Source organism: Somniosus microcephalus, chromosome 4 (assembly GCF_052327205.1).
Source record: "Somniosus microcephalus isolate GS21.2 chromosome 4, FLI_Smic_1.0, whole genome shotgun sequence".
Classification (NCBI taxonomy): Eukaryota; Metazoa; Chordata; class Chondrichthyes; order Squaliformes; family Somniosidae; genus Somniosus; species Somniosus microcephalus.
In genome coordinates, this window is record NC_140990.1 from 42,776,857 (window position 1) to 42,799,504 (window position 22,648).

The 22,648-nt window shown below is 50.4% G+C and overlaps 1 pseudogene; it reads right to left on the reverse strand.

Annotated features, from left to right (window-relative positions):
- Positions 1-1,478: 1,478 nt before the first annotated feature.
- Positions 1,479-22,648, reverse strand: part of LOC147118734 (uncharacterized) — an 87,499-nt pseudogene continuing 66,329 nt past the window's right edge.

The window sequence follows — 22,648 nt, forward strand, 5'->3', positions numbered from 1 at the left end:
CCGCCATCTTGGTACAGGAACAGAGAGTAGGCGGGGCTTCAGGGTCCCAATGACCAGGAGAGACGATCATTGACTCATTGATTTTATTCTCACTCTGCGCACAGAGGGTTTCTCTCTATTTTCTCCCCTCCGCTCCTGAAGGTGCTGACTCGCCCTGGGGTTACAGTTCCACAGTCTCCGCCCAATCTCAAGGACCAGTAAAGTGGCCACTCTTCACTAGTGAGCCCGGACAGTGAGTGTCAGCAGGATATTTGACCGCAGAAGCGTCACACTTTTGTTGAGGAGGAGATCACACTCAACTGTTAGGGCCGACCACCAGCAATTGTGCGCCATCTTCTTTTCTAAAGATTTCTTAGCTTCTCTAAAGGCTGCTTTTGCCTCCCTCAATTGTGGGTGATATTTGTCTCTATTCTCCTGTAAACTGAATTAATCTTGATCTGAACTGGGTTCAATGTAAGACAGTTCAGGGAGTCAGACATCATTCTCCCCTAGACCTACGCTGGCCGGTAAAACCCCAGACGGTTCCTCAGTAAGGATTCCTCTGGTTCCTCAGCATATATTTGTCAGGATACTGAAGCCCAGCTTTCTTACCGTCCACTCCTGGAGGCCCCACTCCCTGAGCCTACAACCTTCAGCAGGGTCAGTGCTGGAGTTCCACAGCGGGAGTGATCCCAGAGTAACTGTCAGGATCGCACCCCCGTGGATGTTCCGGATCGTGTATTTTTAGTTATCCTGGTGTCCAACACACACACATCAATAAAACAGGGAATTCCTGGAAACACGCTGCAGGTCCTTTTTTATCTGGAGATCAAAGATCAAAGATTTTAATGCAGACTTAAACCAATTTATTTTAAACGGGTTTATTTTAAATGGGTTAACGCCTGCCTTAAAATGATAGACTCAGGACAGTCAGAAAAAACACGTTAAATCTTCATAGAATAATAACCACAGTCATTTTTTTACTATAATCTCAAACCTGCTGTTCCACTTTCAGTCAGGAACAAATCGCAGTTTGACACCAATCTCTGATTTGACAGCACGTTTCCAGCATTCACCGTTGTTCTTCCCGACTCTAAACACAGTTGTAAAGGAGTCTTCTGTTCTGTGCCTAGGAGCTCTGAACCATGGAAGAGAGCGGCTTGGACACGTTTCTCACAGGCCTCGAGATTAATCCGCACGGCGACTTTGCTGTCAGTGAAGAGAGACGAGAAAGACCAATGTGCCGTTTGTCCCTCTCAGTGTGGCCCTGAAGGACTGTGTCCAGGCTGAAGTTCTGTTCCCACCGTACGATCCTCCCCCAGATTGTCCTTTCTGAGCTCCAGCCAGGTGATGCTAAACACCCAGATGGGAAAGACAAAAATCTACAACAATGTGTTTAACACAAAGCTGATTTATTTGACATCTATCCAGAATATTAAACTCCAGCCCAGTTATAGGGTTATTAACATCAGCAGAAACAAATCCCAACTGTCAGAATTAGCATGGTTCAGTCCTGGATGTGATTAACAGCAGCAATAACAGCAGAATCCAACCTCTGTAGTCACTTGAGAACTCGCTGGTGTGTCAGAAGTTGGGATGACTGAGTGAATCCCTTCCCACACACGGAGTAGGTGAATGGCCTCTCCCCAGTGTGAACTCGCTGGTGTCTCAGCAGGTTGGATGAATCAGTGAATCCTTTCCCACACATGTAGCAGGTGAATGTTCAGAGTGAACTCGCTGGTGTCTCAGAAGATCAGATGATTGTGTGAATCCCTTCCCACACATGGAGCAGGTGAATGGTCTCTCACCAGTGTGAACTCGCTGGTGTCTCAGCAGATCATTTTTGCTTTTAAATCTGCTCTCACAGTCAGAACATGTAAAAGGCATTACATCAGTGTGAACTCGCTGGTGTCTCAGTAGGTGGGATGACTGAGTGAATCCCTTCCCGCACACTGGGCAGGTGAACGGCCTCTCCCCACTGTGAACTCGTTGGTGTATCAGCAGGTAGGATAACTGAGTGAATCCCTTCCCACAGACGGAGCAGGTGAACGGCCTCTCCCCAGCGTGAACTCGCTGGTGTGTCAGTAGGTGGGATGAACGGGCGAATCCCTTCCCACACTCAGAGCAGGTGAACGGCCTCTCCTCTTAGTGATTATGCTGGTGTGTCAACAGATCATTTCTACTTTTAAAGCTCTTCTCACAGTCAGAACATTTAAAAGGTCGCTTATCAGAGTGAACAAGTTGATGTGTAGTGAGGTGGGATGAACGAGTGAATTCCTTCCCACATACGGAGCAGGTGAATGTCCTCTCTCCAGTGTGAGTGCGCTGGTGTACAGTGAGTTCAGATGATCGCCTGAACCCAGTCCCTCAGTGAGAACAGCTGAATGGTCTCTCCCCGGTGTGAACACGTTGATGGCACATCAGTTCCCTGGAACTTTTACAGCACTTCCCACAGTCCAGGCATTTAAAAGGTCTCTCGTCAGTGTGAACTCGACCGTGCTTCAGCAGATTGGGCGAATTAGTGAATCCCTTCCCACACTCAGAGCAGGTGAACGGCCTCTCCCCAGAGTGACTGCGCTGGTGTGTCAGCAGATCCTTTTTGCTTTTAAATCTCTTCCCACAGTCAGAACATGCAAAAGGTCTCATATAAGTGTGAACTCGCTGGTGTATCAGCAGGTGAGATGACTGAGTGAATCCCTTCTCACACACGGAGCAGGTGAATGGTCTCTCCTCAGTGTGAACTCGCTGGTGTGTCAGTAGGTGGGATGACTGTGTGAATCCTTTTCCACACACAGAGCAGGTGAACGGCCTCTCCCCAGTGTGAACTCGCTGGTGTGTCAGCAGGTGGGATGATCTCTTGAACCTCTTCCCGCAGTGAGAGCAGCTGAACGGTTTGTAATCGGTGTGAATGTGCTGTTGCTCCATCAGTCCCTCAGGGTGCTTAAAGATCTTCTCACAATCGGATCATTTAAACTCGCTCGTCAGTGTGAACTCGCTGGTGTCTCAGCAGGGCAGATGACTGAGTGAATCCCTTCCCACACACTGACCAGGTGAACGGCCTCTCCCCGGTGTGAATTCGCCAATGAATTTCCAGTTCAAACAGATAACTGAATAGTGCTTCTTGCTTCCATGTTCAAAGTCCGATGATATTCAGGTCCCGATAAATCGAGTGACTCGGTCAGATCTTGATGTGCTGTTTGGTTTGAGCTTCCTGTCTGCAAATCCTCCCCTTCCCTGTACCCTGTAAAATGAATTTAAAAGAAGAAAAAGGGAGCATGAGAGAGAACCCAGAAAAAAACAGGGACAGGTGGTGAAATTGAGATCAATGATTCTGGGAATTTGTGGGGCCGGCACTAGAAAAAAAGTGACATGAAAGCTGTCAGATTGTTGTAAAAAATGAACTGGTTCACTGATGTCCTTCAGGGATGGGAACCCGCCACCCGGTCTGGGCTAACACAAGACTCTGGCCTTTATGGGAGGAGAGAGAGACAAGCCGGCTCTGGATTGGCGGCTCTGCTGTGTCGATCCAGTTGTGGTTTCTCCTGTCTGGGGGAGGTGCTGCACCCTGGGTTTCCTGGTGCCGGGGCCCTGGCCGCATGTCCGCCGGGCCCGGCCGCTCTGATTCGGGGCCTGAGACGCGCACTCAGTGTTGCTGAGGCCGCGCTCGCCTCTGCTCAGTGTCCTGGAGCCGCACCGCGCATGCTCCGCGCAGGAAGGCGGTCTCCGGGCACCAGCCCTTCCCGCGCCTGCGTGCTGCACCCCTGCTGGTGGAGATAGGCCGTATTCACCCGCGTGAGGCACTCTGGGTAAGAGCATCTGCCATGTTCAGTATTGTGTTTCCCTGGAGTTCCGGTTCTGAGTTCCAGACACTTCAGCGCCAAGTGGACTCGGTGCTTAAAGCTCATTCATTGCCCTCGCTCCATGTCGCTGTTACTTAAAGGTACAGAGATTGATTTCCCTTATTGTGCATCTGTTTGTGATATTTAGAGAAAGGAAGACTTGCATTCATATAGCGCCTTTCATGACCAGCGCACCTCCCAAAGCGCTTTACAGCCAATGAAGTACTTTTTGAAGTGTCGCCACTGTTGTAATGTAGGAAACGCGGCACCCAGTTTATGCACAGCAAGCTCCCACAAACAGCAATGTGATAATGACCAGATCATCTGTTTCTGTGATGTTGATTGAGGGATAAATATTGGCCAGGACAACGGGGATAACTCCCCTGCTCTTCTTCAAAATAGTGCTTTGGGATCTTTTACACCCACCTGAAAGAGCAGACGGGACCTCGGTTTAACATCTCATCTGAAAGGCAGCACCTCCGACAGTGCAGCACTCCCTCAGTACTGCACTGGAGTGTCAGCCTACATTTCTGAGTTCAAGTCTCTGGAGCAGGAACTTGACCTCACAAGCCCTTCCTGACTCAAAGGTGAGGGTGCTACTAACTGAGCCCACGGCCTGACACAAAGACCTCTCTACACCTATAGTAGTTAACGTAACATCCTTCCTGTTAGTAGTGAGCCACATTCTGTACTGGGGGGGACTGCTTTCTATATTGGTGGCTTCAGCTTTTAAAATTCTCATCCTCCTGCAGTACAACCCTCCGAGACCCCTGCGCTCCTCCAACTCTGGCCTCTTGTGCAACCCCCACTTCCTTTGCTCCAACACTGGCGGCCATTCCTACAGTTGCCGAGGCCCTAAGATCTTTGACCAAGCTTTTAGGCACCAGTTCTGAGGTCTCCTTCTTTGGCTTGGTGTCAATTTTTGACTGACTCCGCTCTTGTGAAGCACCTTGAAACATTTTACTGTCTTAAAGGCGCTATGTAAATGCAAGTTGTTGATGCTGTGCTATGTTAGACTCGAATTTTCGGAGCAAAACCAGATGGATACGGCACTGCTGACAAAGTTAAAGTTTATTAGAAAACGGCCGGGAGGCCTTGTGCACAAAGGGAGAGTAGTTAGCTTCCTCAAGCTCGCACCTAACTCTCAAAGGAAAAGCAGCAATACAAGCATGTTTATACCTTTCAATGGACAATGCCCACCGGTTACGAAATGTGGGCGTACACATACAAACAGCGTCACTACAGTTACTCTCTATTGGTTGACGTGGTTAGTCACTCAATTGTCGGGGCCCACCTTGAGGCATCCTGTGACACTAAACATCCCACGTTAGTTGTGGTTACCCTTATCAGTAAGCGCATAGTCTTCAGACATTGAGACTCCACAAAATAGCTTCAAGCAAGGCCGCAACCGGGCTTATCACCCCCTGGTGCTACTGTGCTAGCCCTGGAGATGCATGGTTACTTCATTAATCTCCCGAGAAAAGCTTGTTGGGATAAACAATGTCAGCTCAGGCTTCGAGCAAACATTCCAAAGGGAGATAAGGGGGTAGATTTTCCCGAACCTGTCGGGAAGAAGGCAGGACTTCCCCTTTTGGGTTTTTGACCCGCCTACTTCGACGTCCGGCCAATCCATGCGATTTTCCCTTGATTGCCCGCCCAGCGGGCTCAGCAGGCCAATTAAGGGCCACCCAGCAACAGGTGACGTCACAGACTGCAATTTCTTGACAGATGAAATATCAGTGTCTCACAGCTGTTTGAAGCAGCGAAACACTGGTAGTCTGAGTTCTGACATGAGTCCTTCTGCACAGACTCAATTAGAACTCTCACCGGCACACAAAGCTGAAGGCTGTCACTTTTCACAGATCGCAGCCGTTCAGCTTTAAGTGCTGGCTGAATGATGCGCTCCTGACGGCTACAGGAAGAAAGGCTGTTAAGGTAAGTACAGGTAAGTAAAAGTTCTTTACACACTTTAGACACACCAAACACACTTACCTTTACACTCATGCACCCATCACTCACCTAAGCACCGACATCGCGACCCCTCCAACTCCTTCAACCCGACGGCCCACCTGCTCTAACCTGCCGTGGTTTGGAGCCGTCGGGAAACCCACTCGAAACCCCTCAAAATAGGGATTAGGCTAGAAACTGCCTGTTAACTGGCAGTTAATTGGCACTAATCCCTTCCCGCCTGGTTTCGGAAGTCCCAGTGCGGGGCGGGTACCCGCCGCCCCTGAAACTTATGTGGGGCGGGGTTTTGGGCGGGATGGTGTCAGGATCCCCAAATTCGGGATTCCCCCCCCCCCCCCCCCCCACATGCCTGAAACCCCGCCTGATGGCTCCACGAAAATCTAGCCCAAGGTGTTTGAAGCAAGGATTGTCTTGGAAATGGCCGATTCCTTTTAGTGTTCATCTTGGTGGCCACAACTTGTTGTGGGATTTTAAAGACTTCTCTTATAGATGTTTAATAGCCCAACTCTACAGTAGGAGCCAGTGTCTGAAGGTTTGTAACTTCAAAGGACATGTGTCTCCCCTAACTATCGAGCAAGCAAATCACAAAGCCACATACTCTGTGGTTATTAGCCCTTATCTCTTAAAAGGACAACTATGTTGAACACTGCTTCTGTGAAGCTGATAACAACATTCCAAAATGTTTGGAGATACGTGGGGTGGCGACCAGCAGTCTGGTCAGCTATTCTACAGTACCAGTTAAAATAGTTAATATAATGGTCAAGCAACCCATCATGCTTTGCAGCTATCTAGATGCTACATGTATGCTTTAATACATATATATCTCAATAATATACAGCTAATCATCCTTTAAATATGATTTCTAGTAATACATCCTAATGGTTAATGTATTAGAGACTGGAGGATTCAGGCTTCGGTTCACAGGCCTATTTTTGCAATCCAACAGTTACTATAGGTCTCAACTTTGCCAGACAGAATCAGCCAAGGATGGTGGCTGTGATGCTCCCCATGGTCGAAATGCTGGCAGCTCACTGTATGGGCTAACAAGCTCAGAATTACCACTTGGCAAAGTACTGGAGGGCAAACAGTGACTGGGGCTGAACCCCACCATCACACAGCACCTTCAGTATAGGCTCACAGCTCAGAATTACCACTTGGTGAGGTACTGGAGGGCAGACAGTGACTGGGGCCGAACCCCACCATCACACAGCACCTTCAGTATAGGCTCACAGCTCAGAATTACCACTTGGTGAGGTACTGGAGGGCAGACAGTAACTGGGGCCGAACCCCACCATCACACAGCACCTTCAGTATAGGCTCACAGCTCAGAATTACCACTTGGTGAGGTACTGGAAGGCAGACAGTGACTGGGGCCGAACCCCACCATCACACAGCACCTTCAGTATAGGCTCACAGCTCAGAATTACCACTCGGCAAGATACTGGAGGGCAAACAGTGACTGGGGCCGAACCCCACCATCATGCAGCACCTTCAGGAGAAAAAGGGAGAAAATTCAGAGCCTGCAATGAATCTGGATTTCAAACAGCGAGGATGAGGCTATGAGAGGGTGTGGGACGGGGGAGGGTGTGCGGGACGGTGGATTTACAGCTTTGGAGGGGCAAGAGAGGAAAGAATGTTCCCGAGAAACAAAAACTGTCTGTTCAGAATTTCTATCCTGTACTTCCAGAGATGACATTTGTAAATTATGAGGACAGGTTGCACAGACTGGGCTTGTATTCCCTTGAATATAGAAGATTACGGGGTGATCTAATTGAGGTGTTTAAGATGATTAAAGGAGTTGACAGGGTAGATAGAGAGAAACTATTTCCTCTGATCAGGGAGTCCACAACAAGGGGGCACAACCTTGATTTAGACCCAGGCCATTCAGGAGTGATGTCAGGAAGCACAACTTCACACAAATGCTGAGAGGCTGTTTCCCCTGGCTGGAGAGTCTAGAACCAGGGGTCACAGTCTCAGGATAAGGGGTCGGCCATTTAGGACTGAGATGAGGCATGTGACTCTTTGGAATTCTCTACCCAGAGGGCTGTGGGAGCTCAGTCATTGAGAATATTCAAGACTGAGGTCGAATTTGGACACTAAAGGAATCGAGGGATATGGGGATAGGGCGGGAAAGAGCAGGCTCGAGGGGCCCTATAGCCGACTCCTGCTCCTATTTCTTATATATTCATAAAGGGTAACGGAAATCTGGAATTCTCTCCCCCAAAAGCTGCTGAGGTTGGGGACTAATTGAAAATGTCAAAACTGTGTGTGTGAGATTTTTGTTAAGCGAGGATAGTAAGGGTTACAGAATGTGTGCAAGATTGGAAGATGGAGTTAGGATACAGATCAGCCATGATCACATTGAATGGTGGAAAAGGCTCGAGAGGCTGAATGACCTACTGCTGTTCCTATGTTCCTACTTACTGTGAGGACTTTTGTAAACAGCTTTTACTGGGAATTAGATGGGGACGATACACAGACAGGTTATAACTGGGCCCCTCCTGTTACTATGACTCAGTCGCACTGGGCGGTGCCTTTACCCACTGAGCCATTGGGAGGAGGGTCCAGTGACCCTCCTGGAAAACGCACGTGTGAGGCCTCAGGTGAGGACAGTGGAACAGCCTGTCGACACTCACTGTCGAGGTTCACACATGGAGATTGGGCACATGGGTCACATATTGGAGAGAAACTGGTGAGTGTAGAACTGAACCCAGCCAGAGTCAGCACCTTCAGGGGAGGAAGAGGGATGGGAACCAATGAGTGTTGAACTGAACCCAGCCAGAGTCAGCACCTTCAGGGGAGGAGAGGGAGAGGAACCAGTGAGTGTAGAACTGAACCCAGCCAGAGTCAGCACCTTCAGGGGAGGAGAGGGTGGGGAACCAGTGAGTGTAGAACTGAACCCAGCCAGAGTCAGTACCTTCAGGGGAGGAGAGGGAGGGGAACCAGTGAGTGTAGAACTGAACCCAGCCAGAGTCAGCACCTTCAGGGGAGGAGAGGGAGGGGAACCAATGAGTGTAGAACTGAACCCAGCCAGAGTCAGCACCTTCAGGGGAGGAGAGAGAGGGGAACCAGTGAGTGTAGAACTGAACCCAGCCAGAGTCAGCACCTTCAGGGGAGGAGAGGGGAACCAGTGAGTGTAGAACTGAACCCAGCCAGAGTCAGCACCTTCAGGGGAGGAGAGGGAGGGGAACCAGTGAGTGTAGAACTGAACCCAGCCAGAGTCAGCACCTTCAGGGGAGGAGAGGGAGGGGAACCAGTGAGTGTAGAACTGAACCCAGCCAGAGTCAGTGTGATGAAATATTCCATTCATCACTGCCTGTGACTGTGGTTGGTTTCAGGTTTCAGTTCCCTTACCTCAGTTCCGTCTCCTCACTATTGTATTGTATATTGTAATGTATTGTGTGTAGGGCTCCGCCCATACCTGGCCCCTATGTAAGCAAGCTCAGTCTGGCCTCATATCCAGTACTGCAGACCTCCAGATGGAAGATACCTCTCTCCACTGCGTGTTACCTTCTAAGTTAATAAAAGCCTTGTTTTGTTTCGCTAACATCGAGTCTCGGAGGTATTGAGGCACATCAGTCAGCACCTTCAGGGGAGGAGAGGGAGGGGAACCCGTGAGTGGAGAACTGAACCCAGCCAGAGTCAGCAACTTCAGCGGAGGAGAGGGTGGGGAACCAGTGAGTGTAGAGCTGAACCCAGCCAGAGTCAGCACCTTCAGGGGAGGAGAGGGAGGGGAACCAGTGAGTGTAGAACTGAACCCAGCCAGAGTCAGCACCTTCAAGGGAGGAGAGGGAGCGGAACCAGTGAGTGTAGAACTGAACCCAGCCAGAGTCAGCACCTTCAGGGGAGGAGAGGGAGGGGAACCAGTGAGTGTAGAACTGAACCCAGCCCGAGTCAGCACCTTCAGGGGAGGAGAGGGTGAGGAACCAGTGAGTGTAGAACTGAACCCAGCCAGATTCAGCACCTTCAGGGGAGGAGAGAGAGGGGAAACAGTGAGTGTAGAACTGAACCCAGCCAGAGTCAGCACCTTCAGGGGGGGGAGAGAGAGGGGAACCAGTGATTGTAGAACTGACCCCAACCAGAGTCAGCACCTTCAGGGGAGGAGAGGGAGTGGAACCAGTGAGTGTAGAACTGAACCCAGCCAGAGTCAGCACCTTCAAGGGAGGAGAGAGAGGGGAACCAGTGAGTGTAGAGCTGAACCCAGCCAGAGTCAGCACCTTCAGGGGAGGAGAGGGAGGGGAACCAGTGATTGCAGAGCTGAACCCAGCCAGAGTCAGCACCTTCAGGGGAGGAGAGGGAGGGGAACCAGTGAGTGTAGAACTGAACCCAGCCAGAGTCAGCACCTTCAGGGGAGGAGAGGGAGGGGAACCAGTGAGTGTAGAACTGAACCCAGCCAGAGTCAGCACCTTCAAGGGAGGAGAGAGAGGGGAACCAGTGAGTGTAGAACTGAACCCAGCCAGAGTCAGCACCTTCAGGGGAGGAGAGGGAGCGGAACCAGTGAGTGTAGAACTGAACCCAGCCAGAGTCAGCACCTTCAGGGGAGGAGAGGGAGGGGAACCAGTGAGTGTAGAACTGAACCCAGCCAGAGTCAGCACCTTCAGGGGAGGAGAGGGAGGGGAACCAGTGAGTTTAGAATTGAACCCAGCCAGAGTCAGCACCTTCAGTGGAGGAGAGGGAGTGGAACCAGTGAGTGTAGAACTGAAACCAGCCAGAGTCAGCACCTTCAGGGGAGGAGAGGGAGGGGAACCAGTGAGTGTAGAGCTGAACCCTGCCAGAGTCAGCACCTTCAGGGGAGGAGAGGGAGGGGAACCAGTGAGTGTAGAACTGAACCCAGCCAGAGTCAGCACCTTCAGGGGAGGAGAGGGAGGGGAACCAGTGAGTGTAGAACTGAACCCAGCCAGAGTCAGCACCTTCAGGGGAGGAGAGGGAGGGGAACCAGTGAGTTTAGAACTGAACCCAGCCAGAGTCAGCACCTTCAGTGGAGGAGAGGGAGTGGAACCAGTGAGTGTAGAACTGAACCCAGCCAGAGTCAGCACCTTCAGGGGAGGAGAGGGAGGGGAACCAGTGAGTGCAGAACTGAACCCAGCCCGAGTCAGCACCTTCAGGGGAGGAGAGGGTGAGGAACCAGTGAGTGTAGAACTGAACCCAGCCAGATTCAGCACCTTCAGGGGAGGAGAGAGAGGGGAAACAGTGAGTGTAGAACTGAACCCAGCCAGAGTCAGCACCTTCAGGGGGGGGAGAGAGAGGGGAACCAGTGAGTGTAGAACTGACCCCAACCAGAGTCAGCACCTTCAGGGGAGGAGAGGGAGTGGAACCAGTGAGTGTAGAACTGAACCCAGCCAGAGTCAGCACCTTCAAGGGAGGAGAGAGAGGGGAACCAGTGAGTGTAGAGCTGAACCCAGCCAGAGTCAGCACCTTCAGGGGAGGAGAGGGAGGGGAACCAGTGATTGCAGAGCTGAACCCAGCCAGAGTCAGCACCTTCAGGGGAGGAGAGGGAGGGGAACCAGTGAGTGTAGAACTGAACCCAGCCAGAGTCAGCACCTTCAGGGGAGGAGAGGGAGGGGAACCAGTGAGTGTAGAACTGAACCCAGCCAGAGTCAGCACCTTCAAGGGAGGAGAGAGAGGGGAACCAGTGAGTGTAGAACTGAACCCAGCCAGAGTCAGCACCTTCAGGGGAGGAGAGGGAGCGGAACCAGTGAGTGTAGAACTGAACCCAGCCAGAGTCAGCACCTTCAGGGGAGGAGAGGGAGGGGAACCAGTGAGTGTAGAACTGAACCCAGCCAGAGTCAGCACCTTCAGGGGAGGAGAGGGAGGGGAACCAGTGAGTTTAGAATTGAACCCAGCCAGAGTCAGCACCTTCAGTGGAGGAGAGGGAGTGGAACCAGTGAGTGTAGAACTGAACCCAGCCAGAGTCAGCACCTTCAGGGGAGGAGAGGGAGGGGAACCAGTGAGTGTAGAGCTGAACCCTGCCAGAGTCAGCACCTTCAGGGGAGGAGAGGGAGGGGAACCAGTGAGTGTAGAACTGAACCCAGCCAGAGTCAGCACCTTCAGGGGAGGAGAGGGAGGGGAACCAGTGAGTGTAGAACTGAACCCAGCCAGAGTCAGCACCTTCAGGGGAGGAGAGGGAGGGGAACCAGTGAGTTTAGAACTGAACCCAGCCAGAGTCAGCACCTTCAGTGGAGGAGAGGGAGTGGAACCAGTGAGTGTAGAACTGAACCCAGCCAGAGTCAGCACCTTCAGGGGAGGAGAGGGAGGGGAACCAGTGAGTGTAGAGCTGAACCCTGCCAGAGTCAGCACCTTCAGGGGAGGAGAGGGAGGGGAACCAGTGAGTGCAGAACTGAACCCAGCCAGAGTCAGCACCTTCAGGGGAGGAGAGGGAGGGGAACCAGTAAGTGTAGAACTGAACCCAGCCAGAGTCAGCACCTTCAAGGGAGGAGAGAGAGGGGAACCAGTGAGTGTAGATCTGAACCCAGCCAGAGTCAGCACCTTCAGGAGAGGAGAGGGAGGGGAACCAGTGAGTGTAGAACTGAACCCAGCCAGAGTCAGCACCTTCAGGGGAGGAGAGTGTGGGGAACCAATGAGTGTAGAACTGAACCCAGCCAGAGTCAGCACGTTCAGGGGAGGAGAGGGAGGGGAACAAGTGAGTGTAGAACTGAACCCAGCCAGATTCAGCACCTTCAGGGGAGGAGAGAGAGGGGAACCAGTGAGTGTAGAACTGAACCCAGCCAGAGTCAGCACCTTCAGGGGAGGAGAGAGAGAGGAACCAGTGAGTGTAGAACTGAACCCAGCCCGAGTCAGCACCTTCAGGGGAGGAGAGAGTGGGGAACCAGTGAGTGTAGAACTGAACCCAGCCAGAGTCAGCACCTTCAGGGGAGGAGAGGGACGGGAACCAGTGAGTGTAGAACTGAACCCAGCCAGAGTCAGCACCTTCAGGGGAGGAGAGGGAGTGGGAACCATTGAGTGTAGAACTGAACCCAGCCAGAGTCAGCACCTTCAGTGGAGGAGAGGGAGAGGAACCAGTGAGTGTAGAACTGAACCCAGCCAGAGTCAGCACCTTCAGGGGGGCGGGGGGGGGAACCAGTGAGTGTAGAACTGAACCCAGCCAGAGTCAGCACCTTCAGTGGAGGAGAGGGAGAGGAACCAGTGAGTGTAGAACTGAACCCAGCCAGAGTCAGCACCTTCAGGGGAGGAGAGGGAGCGGAACCAGTGAGTGTAGAACTGAACCCAGCCAGAGTCAGCACCTTCAGGGGAGGAGAGGGAGGGGAACCAGTGAGTGTAGAACTGAACCCTGCCAGAGTCAGCACCTTCAGGGGAGGAGAGGGAGGGGAACCAGTGAGTGTAGAACTGAACCCAGCCAGAGTCAGCACCTTCAGGGGAGGAGAGGGAGGGGAACCAGTGAGTGTAGAACTGAACCCAGCCAGAGTCAGCACCTTCAGGGGAGGGGAACCAGTGAGTTTAGAACTGAACCCAGCCAGAGTCAGCACCTTCAGTGGAGGAGAGGGAGTGGAACCAGTGAGTGTAGAACTGAACCCACCCAGAGTCAGCACCTTCAGGGGAGGAGAGGGAGGGGAACCAGTGAGTGTAGAGCTGAACCCTGCCAGAGTCAGCACCTTCAGGGGAGGAGAGCGAGGGGAACCAGTGAGTGCAGAACTGAACCCAGCCAGAGTCAGCACCTTCAGGGGAGGAGAGGGAGGGGAACCAGTAAGTGTAGAACTGAAACCAGCCAGAGTCAGCACCTTCAAGGGAGGAGAGAGAGGGGAACCAGTGAGTGTAGATCTGAACCCAGCCAGAGTCAGCACCTTCAGGAGAGGAGAGGGAGGGGAACCAGTGAGTGTAGAACTGAACCCAGCCAGAGTCAGCACCTTCAGGGGAGGAGAGTGTGGGGAACCAATGAGTGTAGAACTGAACCCAGCCAGAGTCAGCACGTTCAGGGGAGGAGAGGGAGGGGAACAAGTGAGTGTAGAACTGAACCCAGCCAGATTCAGCACCTTCAGGGGAGGAGAGAGAGGGGAACCAGTGAGTGTAGAACTGAACCCAGCCAGAGTCAGCACCTTCAGGGGAGGAGAGAGTGGGGAACCAGTGAGTGTAGAACTGAACCCAGCCAGAGTCAGCACCTTCAGGGGAGGAGAGGGACGGGAACCAGTGAGTGTAGAACTGAACCCAGCCAGAGTCAGCACCTTCAGGGGAGGAGAGGGAGTGGGAACCATTGAGTGTAGAACTGAACCCAGCCAGAGTCAGCACCTTCAGTGGAGGAGAGGGAGAGGAACCAGTGAGTGTAGAACTGAACCCAGCCAGAGTCAGCACCTTCAGGGGAGGAGAGGGAGTGGGAACCATTGAGTGTAGAACTGAACCCAGCCAGAGTCAGCACCTTCAGTGGAGGAGAGGGAGAGGAACCAGTGAGTGTAGAACTGAACCCAGCCAGAGTCAGCACCTTCAGTGGAGGAGAGGGAGAGGAACCAGTGAGTGTAGAACTGAACCCAGCCAGAGTCAGCACCTTCAGTGGAGGAGAGGGAGAGGAACCAGTGAGTGTAGAACTGAACCCAGCCAGAGTCAGCACCTTCAGTGGAGGAGAGGGAGAGGAACCAGTGAGTGTAGAACTGAACCCAGCCAGAGTCAGCACCTAGAATTGTCTGTTCTGATTTTCTATCCTTGCTTTGCAGTGATGACTTTTGTAAACTCCTTTTACAGGCTGTGAGAAGGGCAGCATTTACAGACCACAAACTCTAACCAAACATCAGGTCAAGATCTGACAGTCACTTAATTCATCAGGACCCGAATATCATCGGCCTTTGAATGTGGAAGGAGAATTGTTTGTCTGTTCTGCCTGTGGGAGAAGCTTTCAATCATCAGTGTGACTGGTAAAGCACCGAGACACACACACCCGAGTGAGAGTGTTCCAGTGCACTGACTGTGGAAAGAGCTTTAACCAGTTACAGAGCCTGAAAAAACATCGCACCGTTCACAGCGGGGAGAAACCGTACACGTGTTCTGTGTGTGGACGAGGCTTCAACTGATCGTCCAACCTGGAGAGACACAAGGACACCTGCCCCACGGAGAAACCGTGGAAATGTGGGGATTGTGGGAAGCGATTCCATTCCCCATCCCAGCTGGAAACTCAGTGACGCAGTCACACTGGGGAGAGATCGTTCAGTTGCTCCCACTGCCTGAAGACTTTCAAAGAATCATCAAACCTGCTGAAACACCAGCAAATTTACACTGGGGAGAGGCCGTTCACCTGCTCATTGTCTGGGAAGGGATTTTCTCAATCCAACCACCTGCTGACACACCAGCGAGTTCACAGTGACGAGAGACCGTTCAGGTACTCTAACTGTGCAGAGACATTTGCCCACTCATCCAACCAAGCGAGCTCACACTATTCTCCTGCTCCGTATGTGGTAAAGAATTCACTCATTCATCCAACCTGCTGACACACAAGCGAGTTCACACTGGGGAGAGGCCATTCACCTGCTCTGTGTGTGGGATGAGATTCAGTCAGTCATCCAACTTCCGGACACACCAACTTGTTCACACTAATAAGAGACCTTTTCAATGTTCTGAGTGTGAGGAGAGCTTTAAAAGCTCAAACGATCTGCTGACACACCAACGAATTCACACTGGGGAGAGGCCATTCACCTGCACCGAGTGTGGGATGAGATTCACTAATTTATCCAACCAGCGGACACACCAGCGAGTTCACACTGGGGAGAGGCAGTTCACCTGCTCCGTGTGTGGGAAGGGATTCACTCAGTCGTCCAGCCTGCGGACACCAGCGAGTTCACATGTGACTGCGGGGGGTTGGATTCTGCTGATTTTGCTGCTGTTAATCACATCCAGGACTGAACCATGTTCATTCTGACAGTTGGGGTTTGTTTCAGCTGATGTTAGTAACCCTTATAACTGGGCTGGAGTTTAAACTGTATCAATGTCAAATAAATTAGCTTTGTTTCCCACACGCAGTGTGTCGAGTCCTTGATGTCTCGACAATAAGACGAGCTGATTGAGGACTTGTTACAAACTGAGTGGAATCTACCTGAGAACTGAGAGCCCACAACTTGTTAAAAGATGGATCTACAAGATGTCCAAGTCTGACAGGACAGAAAATTCTATTATATCACAGGGTCCGCTTCAACCATCCAGGGCAGTGAGTCCCTGTAATATTGGATTTTAACCTATGGGAAATATTCTGATAATCTGTTATTGTTACGGGGCAAAGCAGCCTTGTTACTTTAACATCAGTTTAATCAAACTCAATGGGAAATCCGATCTCTAAAGGGAAACGTCTCCTTAAAGCTGATGGTGTCGGCAGTTCTGCAGCTCATTTCTCAGTGTGAGCGTGTCAGAATGAAAAGCTTTAACAGCCGATGTTTCACAAAGGGAGACCTCACCAGACCAAAGGCCATTGGTGGAGTTTAATGGGCTGTTTGTGTCACTGGGCTACAGGAGGCCATTTTTAACTGAAGGAAAACTGGTCACAGCAAACAGAGAGTTTAACAGACTGTCCCTGGTCCACTCGAACCCCCACCTTCTCTCTCTCACTCACTATTTATGGGCACTGCTGCACTAATTGCTCCTCTGACCTTTCCTCTCTTGTCCCTCCTACACCCCTAATACACGGCCCGACACAATCTCCCTCCCCCTACATCCTCACTGTGCTGGAATCCACACCAGTCTCCCCATCTGCTCCTTGTTCTCTCCCTGGATCCTAAAACTACTGAACTCACTCTTCCCCTCCTGAAGTCTACAGGCTCTAAAACTGAAGCTCTGTGTCCCTCAGTCCCGACTCCTTGATTTACCTCCCCTTCTCTCCTCCTCTTTCCCCCTTGGTTGTGTTCCACACTCTGGGCCTTGGGCCTTCCCCGGGGATTCTCAGTATGAACAGGTGGGATGTGTTTGGAGACAGGGTGTCCCGGCTCTCCACCTTTAAAGGGACAAGGAGACGACCAGCTGGGCTGAATGGCCCTGCTTTATGACATCACTGCAGTGCCTAGCAACCAGCCTCCCTGAGCCCTGCTCATTATGGGCTGGGTTTAGCTCAGTGCTGTTACAGGAAGGGAAACAGGAGCAGGATTCACCCCGTGTGGAGCCCAGGATTAATGGGGAGAGGTACAGGATCAATTTATACCTTATTGAGTGAGAAATGTCATTGTCCCGGACACTCCCTGTCCCTCGGTATCTGTGTCGGGGAGCGGCTGATGGGTTTACTCTGTATCTAACCCGTGCTGTACCCGACTGGAGAGTGTTTGATGCTGACACTAGGGGCTCAGCTCCACGAGCACAACATTTAACCCAAAGATGATCTGATAAACCCATCGGCTTCTCCCCTGGACACAGGTCCTGAAGGACAGGGAGTGTCTCTGATATTTTGGTTGGTGTCGTTGATCAAGTTTAAACACCTCGCTCACATCTCCTCTCACCCTGCTTTGTTCTAATGAGAAGTGCCCCAGTTTCTCTCGTCTCTCCTCCTGGGAAAGAGAAGTTCGCCTCAGTTAGAAACTCAAACAGGCGCTTCACTGCAGACAGGTCATCATGAGGAAACATTTCTTTACCCAGCGAGTTATTATGATCTGAAATTCACTGCCTGAAAGGGTGGAGGAAGCAGATTCAAGAGTAACTTTCAAAATGGCCGCCTTTTGTGCTGTTTCATTCTCTGATTCTCTGACAACTAAAGCCTCTCATCCGTGGTATAACCTCTGAATTTATTCTGCAGCCTCTCTGTGGCCCCGACATCCTTCCCAGTGTAAGATGCCCAAAACTTATTCTAACTGCAGCCGAACCGATGATTTTGTTTTCTATGCCCCATTTATAAAAAACCTCGGGTAACATTTTAAAACCACTTTATAAAGTTATCCTCCAACTTTTAAAGATTTGTGTATCTGATCTCTGTAGATTTTGCGTCTGCGCTCACTCGGAGGTCGAACTCCAAACCATCGTTAACACCTTCACCGAAGTGTACGAGAGCATGGGCCTTACACTAAACATCCGTAAGACAAAGGTCCTCTACCAACCTGCCCCCGCCACACAGTGCTGCCCCCCGATTATCAAACTCCACGACAAGGCCTTGGACAACGTGGACCACTTTCCATACCTCTGGAGCCTACTGTCAACAAGGGCAGTTGTCGACGACAAAGTCCAACCCCACCTTCAGTGTGCCAGTGCAGCCTTTGGTCGCCTGAGGAAGAGAGTGTTTGAAGACCAGGACCTCAAACCCAGCACCAAGCTCATGGTCTACAGAGCAGTAGTAATACCCACCCTCCTGTATGCCTCGGAGACATGGACCATGTACAACCGGCACCTCAAAACACCGGAGAGGTACCACCAACGCTGCCTCCGCAAGATCCTGCAACTCCATTGGCAGGATAGGCGCACCAGCGTCAGTGTTCTTGCTCAGGCCAACATCCCCAGCATATATCCTTTGTTCTCGACCCTTCCGCCAATGGGAACAGTTTCTCTCTATCTACTCTGTCGAGACCCCTCATGATCTTGAACACCTCTATCAAATCTCATCTCAACCTTCTCTGCTCAAAGGAGAACTGCCCCAGCTTCTCCAGCCTATCCATGTAACTGAAGTCCCTCATCCCTGGAATCATTCTTGTAAATCTTTTCTACACCCTCTCTGAGGCTTTCACATCCTTCATAATGTGCGGTGCCCAGAATTGGACACAATACTCTAGTTGAGGCCGAACCAGTGTTTTGTTGTGGAGTATTTTAAACCAACACTCGACACAAGGTTTTAGATCGATAGTCAAGTTGTCTTTATTGCACCGGTGGGGAAACAGTCTGCTCTGTCTTAGCCAGACCTTTCCAAATTGGTGCAGCAAACACTACATTTTTATACATTACAACACACGTCAAAATTCATTCCTGCCACCCGATTGGACCTTGGCCCGTATGCATCTTCACTGATTGGTTGCCTATGCTGCGTTACATTAAAGTACCGCCTTTATTATCTGAAAAGTATATGTCAAGCTGTTGTTGCACCTCTGACCTTTGTTTATGCCAAATGGGTCTCATACTTCTGACTCATTGTCCTCCTTTCCTGCCTCTCTCGGCCTCTTTCATTGTTTTACTTTCCTGCCAGAACAGAACTTACATCCTCTTAGGTCTCTTATGGTTTCATGTCCGGCTATGTTATCTCTACTTAGAAAAAGCTTATTACTGCAAAATATGGTCTTTATTATACCATTCAGTCAAACTGCCAGCGCTGTCAGTTTAACTCTTTCCCCACTGCAATCCCCCCTTTTGGTACTTGGCCCTTGCCCAAGTTAAACCACATGTATAAGCATTGCTGTGCCTCCTGCCCCATGCGGTGATCAGGCGCTGGTTCGGGAGGCCCTGCATACCCATCATGTTTAGAGCAAACTTGTGTTTTCCAGCTCTTTCCGACTCGCTTTAGCTCTTTGTTTGGTCCGTTTCTTTTTACAAGCGGTGCATGCTGCTATTCCCCATCCTATAGCCATGACTAACTGTACTATCACTAATATATGAGAAATGATGCGGATCCATGGGTGTATGTTGACATTCATTCCCCAATCCCACAGCTTCTCATACCACGGGACTTCCTGTAGCTCTACCTCTGTCCCTTTCTAATTCCCCAAGATTCCTTTGCAACACTATGTATTGTTTCACCATCTTACTTAAATCCTCTCATTTCTTGCAGATCCTCTTGCAGACGGGGTATTGGGGCCCCTACCGGATCTTCATAATTAACCAACTCGTCCTTTAGACTATCTGGCACATTTAGTTTTATCTTCTCCCTTGAATGTACATACACCAATCTGGTGTGTCCAATTGTCACAGGGACCTTTGGTGTAAAGCAGAAGTTAGGCATTGTGATTGCACATACAAGGTTACTATATTGGTACTCAGTCTCTGTGGTGACTATACAATACTCCCCTTCGCCTCTATATCCCGAGCGGGTGTGATGGTGATCAACATGTGATAATTCCAACACACACCCCTCTGTCTTATTATAGCCGCACTCATCCTTAGGGCCTTCTCCTACCGGATGTGGGCATATCGTAAGCGTGCCTTTCCCGTGGCATCCGTTTAGGGAGACTCCTCTCATAGTACCATTCTTCCTGATGGCATAGGTATCAATTGGATAGTATTGGAGGTATGTCTCACCCCTCACTATGCCTATGTTTGTTACCTGGTACTGTGGGTATGGAGTCGTGTCTCGTCCCACCACTGGTATCAGGAGTACCATGCCTATCATTGCTGTCACTTCTGCTTTACATTTTTGTATCACTGGATATACTCTGGTCATCCCTTTGAGGGTACAAGCACTCAGAGGGCCTGGATTCTGGCTCAGGCCATAGAGCTGTGTGCTGTTAATCCAGTCTGGTACCTCGCCTCGATGTATCTGTGCCAGATTATGTTTTAACTGTCCGGTGATCCATTGGCCATAGGCATGACACAAGCCTCTCCCTACCCCGTCTTTTGCCTGTTCCTCATCTCTATGGTTTAGTTTGTTGATAATGCTGGCATGGTCCTCTATAACATTGATTCCCTCGAGTAATTTCCTTATCGTATGTCCTCCCAACTCTGATCCTTGTCGAACCAAACCAGTTTCCTTCTCTAAAATGTGTTGTATTACCCTTTGTAGTCGTTCCACATGACTCTGGACTCCTTGTATATCTAGGGCATTAATGAATGATGTCCCCGTGTTTATTCCCGTGAGTATATCGGTTCCTAAGCTCCTCTTAATCCTTTGGTGGAATGCAGCATGTCCCCTAAAATTAGTAGCCCCTGTCACATCAGCAGCTTGGTAATTACATTCTTTATCATATATCCATACAATTCTCTAGTTTTAGTAAACCTTTCACAATATCCTGGCCATTGTAACATGGTTAAGTTCATTAGCACCGGTACAATTTTGTGTCTCCCGTTACCATACAATTGTTCTCCCTCGGTAAATAATACTAGTCCATTCATGGGTCCAGGTTTCATATCTGGACATTGTAGCATCCTCGGTTCGCTTGTCTCTTCTTTCTGTGTATTGGGAGCCGTGGATGAGACTCCGAATGTGATTGTTCCATTAAAACATGGTGCTTCTTCATCATGTACTTGTCGTGTAATGTGGGATGTCCCTTTGCTTATTTCGTGTCCCAGCAGTAATCCCACCTTCATGGTGAAGTTTCCCTGTAAAATAAGCAGAAGCCTGGTCGTCACCAGAGGTTAGTTTATCTCCGGTGTTTATTCCATTGTTCCTGTGGGATTTAAGATCAGATGGGTTATTCTTGTACCGTTTTAATTGGGTCCAATGTTTCCATCTACCCTTTCCCCCCCATATCTATACATGCGCACGTATCACTGGTCATGATAACCTCAAATGGTCCGGTCCATCTAGGTGAGAATCCCGATCTCTCTGGCAATATTTTAACAAATACCTGCTCGCCCACCTTGGGTAGGGGCTCCGAGGCCCCCTGCTTTTGTGTATTTTTATCTCTGATGTCTTGTTGTTCTTTAACTTCTTGTTTGAGCTCCTTCAATTGATTATCCAATGTTTGTACGTATTTCCTCATTTTATCTTTTAAGGGTCCTCGTCCCTCGCTACCAGATGCTACTCCTTCCAGCAGACACACTGCTCGTCCAGTCCTGAGTTCATATGGTGTCAGTCCGGTCACCCTGTGATCCTTTTTCCATATTCCATCTCTACCTCTGGCTGCGCCTCTCTTTGTTCACTGCTCCTGCTCCTCCATTTCGGTCTCCTCTTGGATTCTTTTAATGTTCACTTCCTCTGCTGTTATTCTACCTGCTGCCTGATCAGCTAGCATATTTCCTTTTTGTTGCTCACCCCTCTGATAGCATTCCCTCTGCGGGGTTGACTCTATGTTCCCTTATAATCTGGACTGATCTGTCCTTGGGGATCAATACTGCTTCCCAAGCTGCCCTCCTTCTGTCTGATACAGCCTTCATTTTGCCTGTGTTTAGCAGGTCCACATTGTGTGTTGTGTGTGTAATATCAGCTGTCCTGACATAGTGACGGGCTCGCATATCCGCACCGCCCATGTGGCGCAGTCGAGGGCCGCCACACATCTCGCCATTCCTTTAGCCACGGGGGTTTGTTGGGTGGAGTAATAGGCAATTGGCCTCATATCTCCCCCGTACTCTTGGGTGACTACAGCGTTATAGAAGTTCCCGTCTATACTTATATATATAGTATATGGAATGGGTTGACCATATTTGGCAATCCTAGTGCGGGTGCGGACGTCAGGGCTGCTTTTAATTTTGCATAAGCCTCGTCCTGCTCCGATTCCCATTCTATCTTATCAGTGGCGGGTCTCCCCCTTTAACTAACCGTTGAATCGGCTCTGCTTTCCCTGCAAAGTCTGATATAAAATTCCTGCAGTAGTTAAACAGTCCCAACACTTTCCTCACTCCCCGCACGGTCACTGGCCTTGGCATGTCTTTTATGGCTGCCTTTTGTTCCTGCGGGAGTGCCTTATACCCCCGGCTCATTTCGTGCCCCAGATACTTTACTTTGGACAGTCCAACCTGTGCCTTTTTGGGTTTCAATTTAAAGCCAGCTTTCTTAAGTGTCTGGAGGGTGTCTAGTAATGCTCCCATGTGTCTTTGGCATCCTCTGATGCAGTCATTATGTCATCGACATGTAGGGCGCTCTGGTACTTTGATAGGTCTAACCCGTCTAAGGCTTGACTCAGTACACGGTGGAATATATTTGGACTATTGTGGAACCCCTGCGGGACCCTGGTCCATGTGTACTGTCTATCCCCGCACAGTAAAGGCGAATTTCCCTTGTGATTCCTCTGCCAATGGTATGGACCAATACCCGTTCGCTATATCCAAGACTAAATATTTTAAAGTCTGGTTTCAGACCATTAAATATCTTATTCAATGCA